The sequence below is a fragment of the Saccopteryx leptura genome, chromosome 3 (assembly GCF_036850995.1).
Source record: "Saccopteryx leptura isolate mSacLep1 chromosome 3, mSacLep1_pri_phased_curated, whole genome shotgun sequence".
Taxonomy (NCBI): domain Eukaryota; kingdom Metazoa; phylum Chordata; class Mammalia; order Chiroptera; family Emballonuridae; genus Saccopteryx; species Saccopteryx leptura.
The window spans coordinates 181,276,626-181,291,926 of NC_089505.1; positions in this window are offsets into that span (position 1 = coordinate 181,276,626).

Here is a 15,301-nt window from a genome sequence, read left to right on the forward strand (position 1 = left end):
AAGAAGCAAGAACATAAACAGGGTAAAGAAAATCTATTCAATAAATGGTGTTGAGACAATTGGATAGATACACACAAAAATTTTTTTAAAAAGATAGAAAGATAAAGAAAGAAAAAATAAAGGAACAAAAGAACCACCATTCTACTGAATGAGAGAACATATTTACCAATGATAGATCCAATAAAGGGTCAATACCTAAAATTTATAAAGACAACTCAACACCAAGAACAAATAAAATTCCAATTAAAAAATGGGCAGAGGTCCTGAATAGGCATTTCTCCAAAGAGGACATACAAATGGCCAATTGACATGTGAAAATATGATCAATGTAACTAATCATCTGAAAAATGCAAATTAAAACCACAATAAGATACTGCCTTACACCTGTCAGAATGGCTACCATCAATAAATCAACAAAATGTTGGCCAGGAAGTGGAGAAAAGGGAACCCTCATGAACTGTTAGTGGGAATGCAAGTTGGTATAGCTTCTGTAGAAAAACAGTGTGGAAGTTCCTTAAAAAATTAAAAATAGAACTGCCTTATGACCCAGTGATTCTTCTAGAAAATATCTGAAAAAACCCAAAACATTGATCTGAAAAATAAGTAAATCAGAAAAAGCTAAGAACTATATGATTTCACACATAGATGGGATATAAAACTGAGACCCATGGACGTAGATAAAAGTGAAGGGGTTACCAAGGGAGGGAATTAGGGGAAGTGGCAGGGGAGGGCAGTAAAAAGGGACAAATATATGGTGATGGAAAATGATTTGACTTTTATGGCGATGAGTACACAACATAATCAATATTTCAAATGCTATAGAGATATTCACCTGAAACCTATATACTCTTATAGATCAATGATACCCGATTAAATTTAATTTTCTAAATAAAATTATTTTTAAAAATTCCTTTAAAAAAAGATATATGCACCCCTATGTTTACTGCAGTGTTATTTATAAGAGTTAAGATATGGAAGCCACCCAAGTGTCCATCAATAAATGAGTGGATATAAAAGGTGGTACATATATATAATGGAATATTACTTAGTGATAAAAAGGAATGAAATTTTATTATTTGCAAGCACATGAATAAAACTAGAGGGTATTAAGTTAAGTGAAATAAGTCAAATAATGAAAGACAAATGAAATGAAAGACCATATGATTTCACTTAACATGTGGAATCCAAAGAACAAATTAAATGAACAACAACAACAAAACCAAACAGACTTGTAGATGCAGAGAACAAACTGAGAGCTGTCAGATGGGATGAGGCATGGTGGGGGCTAGGTGAAAAAGGTGAAAGGATTAAGAATAGAAATTGATCATTTCCAAATAGCCACGGGAATGTAAAGCACAGCATAGGGAATATAGTCAATAATAGTGTGATATAATTGTAATAATCTGTACAGTGCCAGATGGGTACTTCAACTATCAAGGGAATCACTTTGTAAATCATATAAATGTTTAACCACCCGAAACTAACATAAAATAATATTAAATGTCATCTGTAATTGAAAAATAAAATTTTAAAAATGAACATGTTATCCATAAAAAGAATAAGAAAGAGAAGACTGTGTCAAAAAGACTTTTTTTACTTTTTATTTCTGCCTACTCAGAGACATCTGAAACAACAGATTTCCTGTATTACTAATGTATACCACATGAGGCACTTCTTCTTTGATGGCAGAAAGCCAAAACATTCTTGGAAAGTGGTTTGGAAGGGAGAGGAGTTACCACTTTCTTGGTTCGGGCTTGCAGTTCTGCTAAGAACCAATGACTTTAGCAGTCATTCTACACTCTTCCCCTGCCTTCCTGAGAGGAAGTTCTCATGTGAACCTGAACCTCCAACCCAGAGCAGAAAGCTTACCATGTGTTTGCAAATATCCTCTAAAGTAACATTCATGTTTATTCACTTTACACAGTAGGACACAGAGGTAAATTAATACTGTTTGCCCATTAATTCAGTCATTCACATTCATGAATTCACTCACATTCATTCATTTATGCACTCAACAATCAGTACTAAGTCTCTTTTATATGCAAAGATCCTGGCCAGGTGCTGTAAATATGGAAACATGCAAGGTGGCCTTTGCTTATAAGAACAACCAGGTAGTCCCCAACTGTCTGAATTCATTAACTCAGCAAATATCACTTGTTTACTCTAAATGAGGCAATGTTCTAGTAGCTTACATCCTAGTTGGGGCAGATAGTCAGCAATTAAATAAACAAATTAAAGACGTTTACTTCATGAAGAAAATGAACCTACTATGTATGAGCTATGCAATTGCTATTATTTGACCAAGTGGAGCTGAAAATACACTATGTTGTAGAGATATTTTCAGAAATATTCAACTTAACCTGTAAACCTATTTAAGCAACTGTGCCTGAGTTATTAAACAAAATTATTGAATTACCAACCAAATTGCCAAAGACATCATTGGTCTATGGCAGAGATTTTCCACCTCGGCACTGTTGTCATTTTAGCAGAGATAATTCTTTGCTATGGGCTGTCCTGGGCACTGCAGGATGTTTAATGGTTTCTTTGTTCTAGAATTCAGTAGCAGTCCTTCCTCAAATGTGACAATCAAAAATGATTACATACCTTGCCAAATGTCTCCTGGGAAAGAAATTGCTCCTGGTCGAGAATCACTGATTTCTAGAAAAAGTGTTTCAGATTTCAACTAGGGACCCTAGAAACACATATCCACCCCTCCCCCAATGTCCTCACCCAATAGTCTCAGGAAGCTCCTTTTCCTCCCTGTTCTCTCTTTGTTTTTCTCTGATCTCTGCTCTGTGTCATCTCCCTTTGGGGAGAAGACAGAAAGAGAACTCAGGAGAAGATGCTTCCCAATGGGGCAAGTCATCTAGATGGGAGGAGGGGAACCTGAGGGGTGCTGCCTTATGGAACCTTTGCTCCTCTCCTTTTTGCCAAGAATCTGGACTACTGCTGGTCGTACTCCCTGCAGTCATAGACTGGTGAGCTGACGGCCAGCCATGAGAGGGCAGTTTATGTTGGCTTACTTTCTGCTCTTCTAGATGAATCAGTTAATTGCTCTAATTTTATATTTAAAGGCAAAGACCTCATTGCTACTCTCTGTTTCTATCTATTGAAGATATTTTAGTTTTATGTTATAGAATTCTGATTTGGTGGCCTGTGGAGTGGCCCTGGGTTTAGGGGTAGGTTTTCTCAGAAGAGAATGATCAGCCCAAAGAGAAGGAAGCTCCTTGGCAACTAGCTGGGCCTAGTGGGGCTGCGACACTTTCATGTTGCTCCCTGACCTTTTGTTATAGGGTTTCGATGGGGGCATGCATTTAGAAAACTATGGGTTAAACAACTCCAATGGATTTCTTTACTGGAGACTCGTAGAAGACTTCAAAATGTAATGTACATGGTGACCAGCAAGACTGGGAGCAAGTGAGTGAGCATCCCAAACTTCCTTGATGGGGGAACTTCTCTTGTGCTTTGACTTTAACAGAGCTTCTTTCTAAATCCCTGCCCTTTCGATCACTGCTATAGGGGACCCCAGAGCAGGAAGTTGTGCTCCTGCTCCTCCATTTGGATACTACTCTGTGTTCATTTTCCTCTTCCCAGGTCTTTCATAACATCTTTTAAAAATGATCTTGTTTTGCCTGTGCTGTTTAATAGAACCTAAGGATGAGTTAAAGGGCTGTATCTCCACATTTAAGTGAGAGTCGACCTCCACTCTGGCTCTGGCCCAGAATCTTTTGCTAAATCTATGACCTGCACTGGATTCAGTAGTACTGTAATGGGATAGTAGTGCCTAGGCCAGGCTGATCCATATTTTGAAAAGTCAAATAAAACATCCCCCAGGAAATTATGCAGTGTAACCAAGTTAAGAACTTGCCAGGGACCAAGTTGTCAAAGAGGAGACAGCTTCCCTTCTCACTCCAGGCCAGCTTGGTTGTGGCCGAAACACTTCCCCACAGACCTTCACAGGTTCAGTGAATCTCTGGGAACAGAAGTCAGGTAGATGAGGTCATTCTCAAGTGGCCATTCTCTCTCCACTGCCAGCTCTGAAGTGGAAGGGTTTGATTTTACTTAGGAAAGTGGCCATTTGTTATAGCACATTAAAAAGAGATCCCTAATTGGACTGTCATGTGTTAAAAATAATCATTTGAGTTATTTTTAAGATAGTATGGTTTTCCACAGAATGATACTGTATATAAATGCCACCTTATCCTTGACACTCTCTGCATTTGTGCAGATGGCAGCCTAACAGGAGCTCTGGGTCTGTGGAAATTTAGGCTGAGCATAGTCTGGATCATTCTACTACAATCAGACATCGATTTCTGGGGTTGTGATTTCTGGGATGCAGTCATCAATACCCAAGGTGGTCAGACACCCACCTGTGCCCCTAGCAACGAGTGTACCCAGAAGAGATCAAGCCAGCCCACCATTGTTGATCATTTACTATGAGTGAAGGTCTCAGGGAAGCCACACCTGATTCTCTGGGGAGTGCCCAGTACTCATCCCTTCATGTTATACTAAGACCTACCTTTTGTTAAAACCAAGAGAGACTGAGCTGTGAGCTGAGTGGTAGATATAAAATCTAGATGTTAAACTGCTGAGGGGAGGCCTGGAGGTGAAGCACAGGACCTTTAAGAGGGAAATAACTACACAGATCATCTGTGTGCCTAAGACCTAGGGCATATCTTGGCCCAAAGAATCGAAGCTTAAAGGCTACAACAGTGTTAGGTAGGAACTTATTAAGTCATGTAAATGTTAAGTGCTATAAATAAGACACAACCAGGCAATATGATAGTTTACTTGGGAGGGTTGCAAGGGAGGGTGGCTATCACTTTGCAGAGGAAGGTCAGAGAAGGTATCTCTGAAGAGGTGACATTGAAGTTGAAACTAAATGACAGGAAGGAACCTTCAATGCAAAGATTTGGGGAAGAGGCAGAGGAAATTGTGTGTACAAATACATTAAAGCTGATAAGCTTGGGGCATCAGGGCAGAGGAAGATCTGATAGGAAGTGAGGTCGGAGAACATGGCAGATGTTGGGTCAAGCAGAGACACACCTTTTATAGAAATAGTGAATGAAGATCCAAACCCTGACAGGTCCTTTCTTCTCTTTGCTTTTTTTTTTCTGTAGCAGACCTTCATTGGTGACTTGGTCTTTTCTCCCTAGTTTCTTAATGCTGCACCCGCTGAGAAGCCACAGTCTGTCTTAGTGAGCTCTTGGTGTTCACTGGCCCGGTACCACTTCTTTCTTTTCATGTTCACAGCTCTATCATAGAATGAGCCTAATGGGAGAGAGACAAAGCCCAAAAGGGCTACTCTAGGGTATGTAAGTGTGAGCTTTGGAGTTACCACCTTCTTGAGTTGGATGTTTGGAGGGAAGAGTTTATACCCTGCATGGCCTTTTTTTTTTTTTTTTTTTTTTTTTTGTATTTTTGTATTTTTCTGAAGCTAGAAACGGGGAGAGACAGTCAGACAGACTCCCGCATGCGCCCGACCGGGATCCACCCTGCACGCCCACCAGGGGCGACGCTCTGCCCACCAGGGGGCGATGCTCTGCCCCTCCCGGGCGTCGCTCTGCCGCGACCAGAGCCACTCTAGCGCCTGGGGCAGAGGTCAAGGAGCCATCCCCAGCGCCCGGGCCATCTTTGCTCCAATGGAGCCTTGGCTGCGGGAGGGGAAGAGAGAGACAGAGAGGAAGGGGGGGGGGTGGAGAAGCAAATGGGCGCTTCTCCTATGTGCCCTGGCTGGGAATCGAACCCGGGTCCCCCACACGCCAGGCCGATGCTCTACCGCTGAGCCAACCTGCCAGGGCCCCTGCATGGCCTTTGAACAAGTGAAATGGCTCATTCCTGCTGGGGGGTAAGTCGATGGCAAAGATGGTTGCTTTGTAGCAGCTCTGTACTTGCAAGAGAGAAACACATATTCTTTTAAATCAGCATTTGTTTTGTGAGGAAATCTTTTCTTTATTATCAATTGTTCTTTATTCGTGCCTTTGTTCATAACCACACACAAGCACATGGCTATCAAGATAATAGGTAATTTTTCTTTTTCCTTTTTTACCCAATTTTTCTCCTCTGACTGTGAAGCAAAGGGGAAATTGATTGGGATGACTATAAAACAATGAGCATTTTTTCTCCATAAACTGCATGGAAACCAGCCTTGTGCATCACAGGCTCAGCCATGTCATCCTTTGTGAGTGTCTCCATTTCAGTGATGTCTGCTTCAGATGCCTCTCTAAGAGCTCAGGAATTAGAATTATTTTTGGCTACTTGTACAGGGCAACTTAACACACAAGGATAAAAGCCTGGTGACAACCCTGGGGTCAAGTGAAACCTGCCCTCCCATCCTCCAAGACCATTTACATTAGTTCAGAAGTATGAGTGCTCTTGGTATTATTAGGTTCAGCAGGACTCATGACTGCTGTCTACCACCTAACATTATTTCGGAATCCATTCATTCCACTGCTGTTCTTCTGCTCCTTTTAAAAGCACTTGGTCTTACCAGGTAGGACCAAAGTGTGGTCTCAAAGAAAGAAATAGCATCTTCAGAAAATAAGGGTAGTTGGCAGAAGGGGCTGGTGTCGACCGTGATGTATTCCATCCTCGGGTCTCTTATCATTTAGCCTAGTCTCTCTCAAAGTATGATGAGCACATCACTGATTATTTCAAAAAGCTATGAGCCACCAGATGTTTAAAGACAAATTCCCAAAACATGAATATATGAAGTTGTCATAGATGCTGGGATAAAATTTCTGAAAAACTAATTTGGTTTTTGTTTTCTGGGCGATTTTTTTTATAGATCTTATCTTTGTTCCTTCGACCATTGTTATTCTGAATATTTGGGGCATCAGTGTGAGCAGCAGTAAGTAGCTCTCTTATCTCAGGCAAGGTCATGGAAGCACGAGGGGCAATGTAGTGCAATGGTTAAGTGTATAACCTGTGAAGCAAAGCTACCATGCTGGAGCCCTGACTCCTCTGATTGTGTCACTTGCTCCGCTGAGAATGAGTTTGCCCACCTGTAGAATGGATCACAGTAGGTCCAACTTCATGGAGCTGTGGCAGAAGAGGTGGTAAATGAATTACAATTGAAAAGCAGTTGAAACAGTGCCTGGCCCATACTCTGTGCTCCTTGTGTTAGCTCTTCTTAATAGATGTGCTCTCCTACAGTTAATAAAGAGGGCTTTGGTGGGCAGCTCTTTTGAAGAATTTAGAGTTTTGAACCTATAGCTACTGGTGTGTGTCTTGAAAGGTGAATGTGGAAGCACCAGCATTTCTCTGACTTTCTCTCGTCAAAAACCACTATCATATGTTGGATATTTTATTTTTGAGTAGAGCTTTGTCAAATACATTGCCATATGTCTTTTCTCTATTACCAGGGCAGGAAGCTTGCAAACTACATTTCCAGACTCCTTTGCCTACTGTTTCCTGTTAGTTTCTGCCAATATGAAGCTCTCACAGGAGACTAAAAGGTGGGAGTAAAATGAACAAACATTTCCTTTGCAACTTCTAGGGTGTGTCCAGTTGTGCAACAGCAGCCTCAGTGTCACAGTGGCCATAGGCTCTGGGAAACGTCGTTTTCCCTTTTGCTCTTTCAGATCTAAGCATTGCAGTGCTTTTTTACTAATCTTTGGGTTAAATTAGTTTTTCCCCATTTTTACAGAGTTTCTAATGCATTTTAACCAATCCCTTGTATTAAATAACTTCTGTTTGAAATACCTAGATTGTTTTCTATTTTACTGTTTGGACACTTATTGATATATTCCCAAACCACATCATAGTAATCATAGTTTAAAGTATTTAGAGACTCAAAACCCCCCTTGAGTGTATTTTGCTATTCACAATACAGTTGTTAAATAAAGTCATTTCTTGTTTGTATATTATAAAAAATTATAAAATTCACATGGACATATGGACAAATGAACAAACACTGAAGAATAAAGTAAAAGAAAACACTAGATACATTTTATTACCTGTCAGTTGTTGAATAACAAATCCTCCTTAAATGACAATAATCAGTTATTATCCTTCATAGTTTCTGTGGATAAGGAAATTGAGAGCAGCTTGGTGGGATGGTCCTGGCTCAGGATCTTCATGAAGTTGCAGTCAGGTATCAGCTGGGGCTGTGATTACCTGTGGTTTGTGGTGAGAGGATCTACTTTTCAAGGTGGCTCACTTGTGGCTAGCAAGTCAGTGCTATCTGCTGGGAGGAGGGCGCAGTTCCTGTCTACATTGGCTTCCCCGCAGGGCTGCTTAAGAGTCTTCATGGATGACAACTGACTTCCCCAAAGAAAGTAACCCAAGAGACCAAAGAGGAAGCTGCAGTATCATTTATGACCCAGCCTTCGGAGTCCCACAATGATTTCATTCATATTCTACTGGTTACACAGGGCCAGCTGTGGTTTGTTATACAAAGTAACTATACACAGGTATGTAGACCAGGGGTCGAGGATCATTGGAGGCCAACTTGGGAGCTGGCTACCATATACATAGTAGCTGTGTACACATGAGGTGATAAATGCATAAGCTGAGTGAAGATGAGGAATGAACAATTCTCTTCTTCAAAAAGGGAGCAGGAAAATTATTTATTTCAAGAGTTCCTTGAATGATAAGGAGGAAATAAGGGGAGATATAGGAGTCTTTCAGGCTTCCCTGCAGCTTACAAAAAAATATAACAAGCTAAAGAAATGTTGGAAAAGCCATTTTGAGAGGCATGAACAGTATATATCCTAAGAAGGGTTGCTCCTTTTCTTTTTCCACTGTTGTGTTTTGGCTCTCACTCGTTCATTCATTCCTTTTTATCATCATTGCTATGGTTGTATTAATTTCTTTTATTCTGACCACTGAAAGGCACTTCACAGCATGCATCCAGGGATTTTATGCCTCTGCTTTCCCAGGGACAAACACTCCGGCTGCTGAGGTGGAGTTTTTGAGAGAGAAGAGGCATTATCAAGAAGCAGCCTAGCCTGACTGACAGGGCACAGTGGAGAGAGCATCTACCTGGGACTCTGAAGACCCTGGTTGGAAACCTCAAGGTCTCACCTAGAGCATGGGCTCATTGGTTTGAGTGCGGACTTGCCAGCTTTAGCATGGGTCTTGGCTTGAGTACAGGGTCATCAACGCAATCCCAAAATCACTGGCTTGAGCCCAAAGGTTGCTGGCTTAAGCAAGGGGTCACTGGCTCCATTTGAGGACTCCTACCCCACCCCATTCAGAGCACATATGAGAAATAATCAATAAAAAAATTTAAAGTGAAACAACTAAAAGTTGGTGCTTCTTATTTTTCTCCTCCCCTCTCATTTTCTATTTCTCTCTCTCTTAAAAAAAAAAAAAGAGGAAGAAGAAGAAGAAGCCCAGAGAAGGGTTAATATCAACAATACTTTCTTTATCCTTTCAAAATTAAAATGTACAGCATGACCAGGTGGTGGTGCAGTGGATAGAGCATCAGACTAGGATGCAGAGGACCCAGGTTTGAAACCCCAAGGTTGCCAGCTTGAGTGTGGGCTCATCTAGCTTGAACATGGGCTGACCAGCTTGAGCGAGGGTCGCTGGCTTGAGCCTGGGATCATAAACATGACCCCATGGTCACTGGCTTGAAGCCCAAGGTCACTGGCTTGACCCGAAGGTTGATGGCTTAAGTAAAGGGTCATTCACTCTGCTGTAGCCCCCCCCCCCCCCAGTCAAGTGAGAAAGCAATCAATGAACAACTAAGGTGCCACAATGAAGAATAGATGTTTCTCATCTCTCTCCCTTCTTGTCTGTCCCTATCTGTCCCTCTCTCTGTCTCTGTCACAAAAAATTAAATAAATAAATAAATAAAATGTACAGCTACATATGTGTGAGAAAAAAGGGGCTGAAGATGTTCTTTTTTTTGTGGCAGAGACAGAGAGAGTGACAGGCAGACAGGACGGGAGAGAGATGAGAAACATCAATTCTTCGTTGTGGTTTCTTAGTTGTCCATTGATTGATTTCTCATATGTGCCTTGCCTTGACTGGGGAGCTACAGCAGACTGAATAACCCCTTGCTCGATCCAGCGACCTTGGGTCCAAGCTGGTGAGCTTTGCTCAAACCAGTTGAGCCCGTGCTCAAACTGGCAACCTCAGGGTCTTGAACCTGGGTCCTCTGCATCCCAGTCCAACACTCTATCCTCTGCACCACCGCCTGGTTAGGTTGGAGATGTTCTTTATTTCATAAATATATGTGCCAAGTACAATGCTAAGCATTGAGGAAGATTCAAAAATTAATGAGACATAGTCCCTGACCTCAAGAAACTTGTAGTTTAAAGACAAAAATGGATCAGCAGACAGTTAATTTTAATACAGGATTAAAAACAACAAGGATCAATAGAGGCAAAACCTAATAATTAGGACCAAGGGGTCAGGTAAGGAGTCAGGAAAGGTTGAGCTGAACAAGTCTTAAAGAAAAAGTAGGATCTCCAAAGATGGAGGGAAGTCAATGGGTGGAAGTGCACTGTATTTTATCCTGAAAAAACTGAGTAAGCAGAGGTATTAAATAGGAAGAGGATGTGTCAGTTCAAGGAGGAGCAATAGATTTTATATGATTGCAGTGAATGGGTGGTGATGTGGAGTGCTGTGGATAGGGAGGAGTTTGGCAAGATTAGAGACCACATCTTGGTGAGTCTTCAGTGCCATGCAGGAAGCCTAAACCACTCAGCAATGATTCACACCCATGCAGAAAGGAGAGAATTAATAGAAAAGACTCAGACCAAAATGCATATTGCTGGTTCAAGAAATTATGGCTAAATTTCTCCCTTTTGAGTCACCTGCATTTGCTAATTTTCCTACAGTTAATATAGATCCTTGGTAAATTTTAAAATAGAATACATAAAATAACTTGAATAGGGAAACATACAAATGGGATCAAAGGCGGGGGCCAATGAGAGTAGTGTCTGCAATGGGTAGGGAGGAGCCTGGTCCTCCAGTGCCTGGGCAGGGCAGTTTGGGGAAGAGGCCGAGAAGGGAAGTAAAACCCTCCTTCACATGTTCTTCAATATCTACTGACTGTTTCCTCCAGCCTGGGCGCTGTGCCAGGAGTTTGATGGGGACACAGGTCAGCAGTGAGCGGACAGTAGGATGGACAAAGAAAAGGGGTCATCTTTAAGGCTACAGGAGATTTGGGTGTGTTTGTAAGTGAATGGGGAAGCAACATTTGGAGAATGAAACACAAGATGGCAAAGACAGTTCAGTAGATAAGAGGCAAGGTCCAAGAACAAATCAAAGGGAATAAGGTCAAAGCTCCAAGTGCATGTGCATACGTCTATCTCTGTGTTTCTTAGAGAGGACATATATAAATTAGAGACTCTATGAATTAGAGAATATGTAATTATGAATATCAGTGGGTATACATAAATAAATATATTTTGAATTTGACTTTATAGCTATTCCTGAATATAAAGATTTGGGCAGAGCCATTTTTCTCTGTTCACAAGAAAGGTGCTAAGGGCTATTCAAAGAGAGAGAAAAAATGTACAGCAAATTCTAACAACAAAGCAATTGAAGATAGGCAGTTTGCCCTCTCCTTGTGTTCAAAAGGGAAGGGAAATGTACACAGGGAAGCATCAGAGGCTGCTATGGTTGCTCTGTGGGAGGTGCTAGGTATGGGTGGGGCAAACCCAACAGCCCCTCCTACTCTGGGTAAATATAAAACCTCGGAAAGGCCTGGCTGGCACACAGGCTGGCTCTGCCCTGATAGATGTGCCTCCCACGTGCCCTGATGCTTTTCATCCCCTTCAAAGTTGCCTATTTTGAAGAATTTGTGTTTGGCCAGAGTTAAATGAACCACTTTGCTTGGGTTTTCTCTCCCTGCCTAAGGGACAGCACAGTTCAACATATTTCAGGAGAAAGCCTGCGGAGGCAGCCAGAAGACTAGGGGGTCCCAGAGCCATTTTTCACAGTCAGTCCCCAAAGCTCAGCAGCTGTCTCAGAGGGAAAGGAAAGACCCAGAAAGCACAGGCACAGGAATCTCTGGAGACAGGGACTGTCAATCAGGCTGAAGCTAATTATCCCTGTCTGCCATCACCCACCAGCTTGCTTGCTTAGTTCTTCTTTCTTAATCAAGAAGAGACTCTTACCGTGGTACCTCAATGTAAACAAAGCAATTTAAGACTTGATTAACCCAGATGGACAAGAGTGTCTTTCCTCCCTTTCCCTCTTTACCAGGTTTGGACTGTTTTCAGTTTTTCTCCTTGTGGAAGGCAGTGTCTGTCTATAGTTAGTTTGGCTTGACTCCTTGTATTTCTCACACTTAACCTCCTTCCCTTTAATACTCACAGCAAGTGATTCATTCCAGGCATTCCATGGAGATTGGACCCATTCCCTTTGGTGTTCTAGGTAGTGTGTAAGTTGCAAATACCACTACCATTAAAAATCTACTCAGTTCATGATTTGTCCATGTGATAAAGTAGCCAATATCAGCTGCTGTGATTTATCAAGAGAATAACTACTTGGTAATACATTTCATAAATATACCATCAAACCATCTATAACATTAGCAATGAACTTTTCATATCTGAACCGGCCCGTGACTAGGTCAGAAACAAAGAACTCACCTGCATGTCTATTAAATGACTGGAGGGAAAGGAGGCAAATAAAAGGCTCCTGCAGTCAAAAGGGGCACAAAATGGGGGAGAAAATAATTAAAAAGGTTATGTGCCAACACACCGTAAAACATAGCACAATGTTTTTGGTCTGCTTGTTCTTTTGGAATTTATTCCATAATGTCTTCTTTCTTCCTGCTTAAATGAAGCTGGCACCTACCCCCAAAACAGTTAGAGAAAGGCCTTGAGCAAACTCTAGCAAACGTATACATCCTGAATATCAGGGCTCTCTGGATGTACCTATTTCTCAGCTAAAATTGGTATTTCTATTATTTTTTCATTTGCAACTGTAACAAATTAACACAAACTTGGCGGCTTAAACAATGTAAATTTATTATATAACCCGTTAGTTTTGTAGGTCAGAAGTCAGCCTTGGGTTTCACTGGGCTAACCAAACTCACTGGGCTGCATTCCTTTCTGAAGACTCCAGGGAAGAATCTATTTCCTTATCTTCTCCCATTTCTAGAGGCTGCCTGGATTCCTTGTGGACATTCCTCCACCTTCAAAGCCAACAGATGTTAGTCCTTGTTGTATCCCTTCACTCTGACCTCTTCTGCCTCTGTCTCCCACCTTTAAGGAACTTGTGATTATACTGGGCCCTCCAGAGCTACCAGGACAATCTTCCTGTTTTAACATCAGCCCATGAGCAACCTAATTCCATCTGCAACCTTAATTCCCTTTTGCCATGTAACTAACACATTTAAAATTTCGGGGATTAGGACATGACATCGTAATGAGGCCATTATTCTGCCTATCACAGGGCTTACATTCCCTTACTGTTGTTTTTCAACTTGTGATCTTTTTCTTTGGGTTCAAAATAGTATCAGGTCAAGCAAAGGAGTCTTAAAACAGATTCCTGACACAGATCAGTGCTCAAATTTCAGCTCTGCACTTTATGATCTGCTGATTCGGAGGAAGTGACTGACTCTCCAAACCTGTGTCTCACATGTAAAGTGGGGGTAATACAATCTCCTCAAAAATGAGTGCAGAAAATGGGATGATGTTCACAAAGCTTCAGCATAATGCTTAACATGTAGCTAAGTGCTTAACAAGCTAGGCAGAATAAAGGTGGGGAGACAGAAGAGACAGAGTGTAACCCGTTACACTGCACACCGAATCCCCACATTTGGTTCAGTTCTCCTCCCACCCCCTGCTGAGCCTTTTGGTCTAACTGGGAGAGAAAAAGAAAGGTTCAGCCGTCATTTTTGCTGCCCCTCCTTGGAGGCTGTGATTTTCTTTTGCTTTGCTGCCTCTTTCTTTTGCTTGCTCTCCACTGAGGACAAACCAGGGGATCGCAGTCTCCATACTGACCCCCCAGCCATTGTGGCCTCCTCTGGCCTTGCGGAAAGCGCCCCAACAGAAGTGGCAGGAATTGTAGGGAACCCCTGGCTGAGCCCCATCTCTGCCCAAACACAATCACTCATCCATCATCATCCAAGGCCTCTGCTCTAGAGCAGTGGTCCCCAACCATTTTTGGGCCATGGACTGGTTTAATGTCAGAAAATATTTTCACGGACCAGCCTTTAGGGTGGGACAGATAAATGTATCATGTGACTGAGACAAGCATCAAGAGTGAGTCTTAGATGGATGTAACAGAGAGAAGCTGGTCATTTTTTAAAAATAAAACATCGTTCAGACTTAAATATAAATAAAACGGAAATAATGTAAGTTATTTATTCTTTCTCTGCGGACCGGTACCAAATGGCCCATAGACTGGTACCAGTCTGCGGCCCGGGGGTTGGGGACCACTGCTCTAGAGGCCTGTGGGTTATATTAGTGCCAAAGTCAGGGTTTTCCAGGGCTACTTACACCCCACTACGCATAAAAGTCGAAGATTGCATGGTCTGGTTTGTAGTGCTGCTCAGAGAAGGGAAACCCAAAGTCTAGCTGGACCTCCCTTGCCAGCTCTGGTGTCGATCATGGATAGAGAGAGGCCTAAAAAGCACAATGTGGGTGCTTAGAAAGGCTGGCTTTCCAGAAAGCTGCTAGGTTACCTGCTGAGCTGACAAAGACAAATATGTAAATAAATAAATAAACTATTAACAGTGTTGAAGAGGATGGGGAGGGAGGGCACTTTAACTACTTTGGGAAAAGAATCCAATAATATATACATTTTTAGCTTCTGAGATATCCATTTTTAAATAAAAACTACACTTATATTTAAAACAAAAATAAGCACACATACTTTTTTTTCCCTGCAGTCCAATTTTGAGGAATCTATTCTATTGAAGAAATAAAAATACTAGTACATAATGCTGTTTAAATAGGAGTATTTATTGTGGCAGTATTGGAGGGACACACACACACACACACACATATAGATACACAAACACAGAAAAATCTAAATGTCCATCAATGGGTAGAAAGTAAATAAACTGTAGTATGGCCATCTGAGAAATATTATGTTATGATTTAAAAAAAGGAGTTATTTGTTTAGCTACTGACATTGAAGAATTTGATAGAAAAGAAATGTATAATTTTATAAAAATGAAACAAAAACCCCACCCTCTATATGAGCATGCTTTTAGGAAGGAGAAAGGTCAATCTATCAATATTAATTCATGCAGGCTGGGTTTATCCCCCACTCCCAAAGTATTATTGTATTGCTTCACTAGTTACAATAAATACATTACTTTTGAAAATGTGGCAGAGCAATTTCATATAAATGGTAAGGAGAGGAGAGAACGAGAGAAACTTTG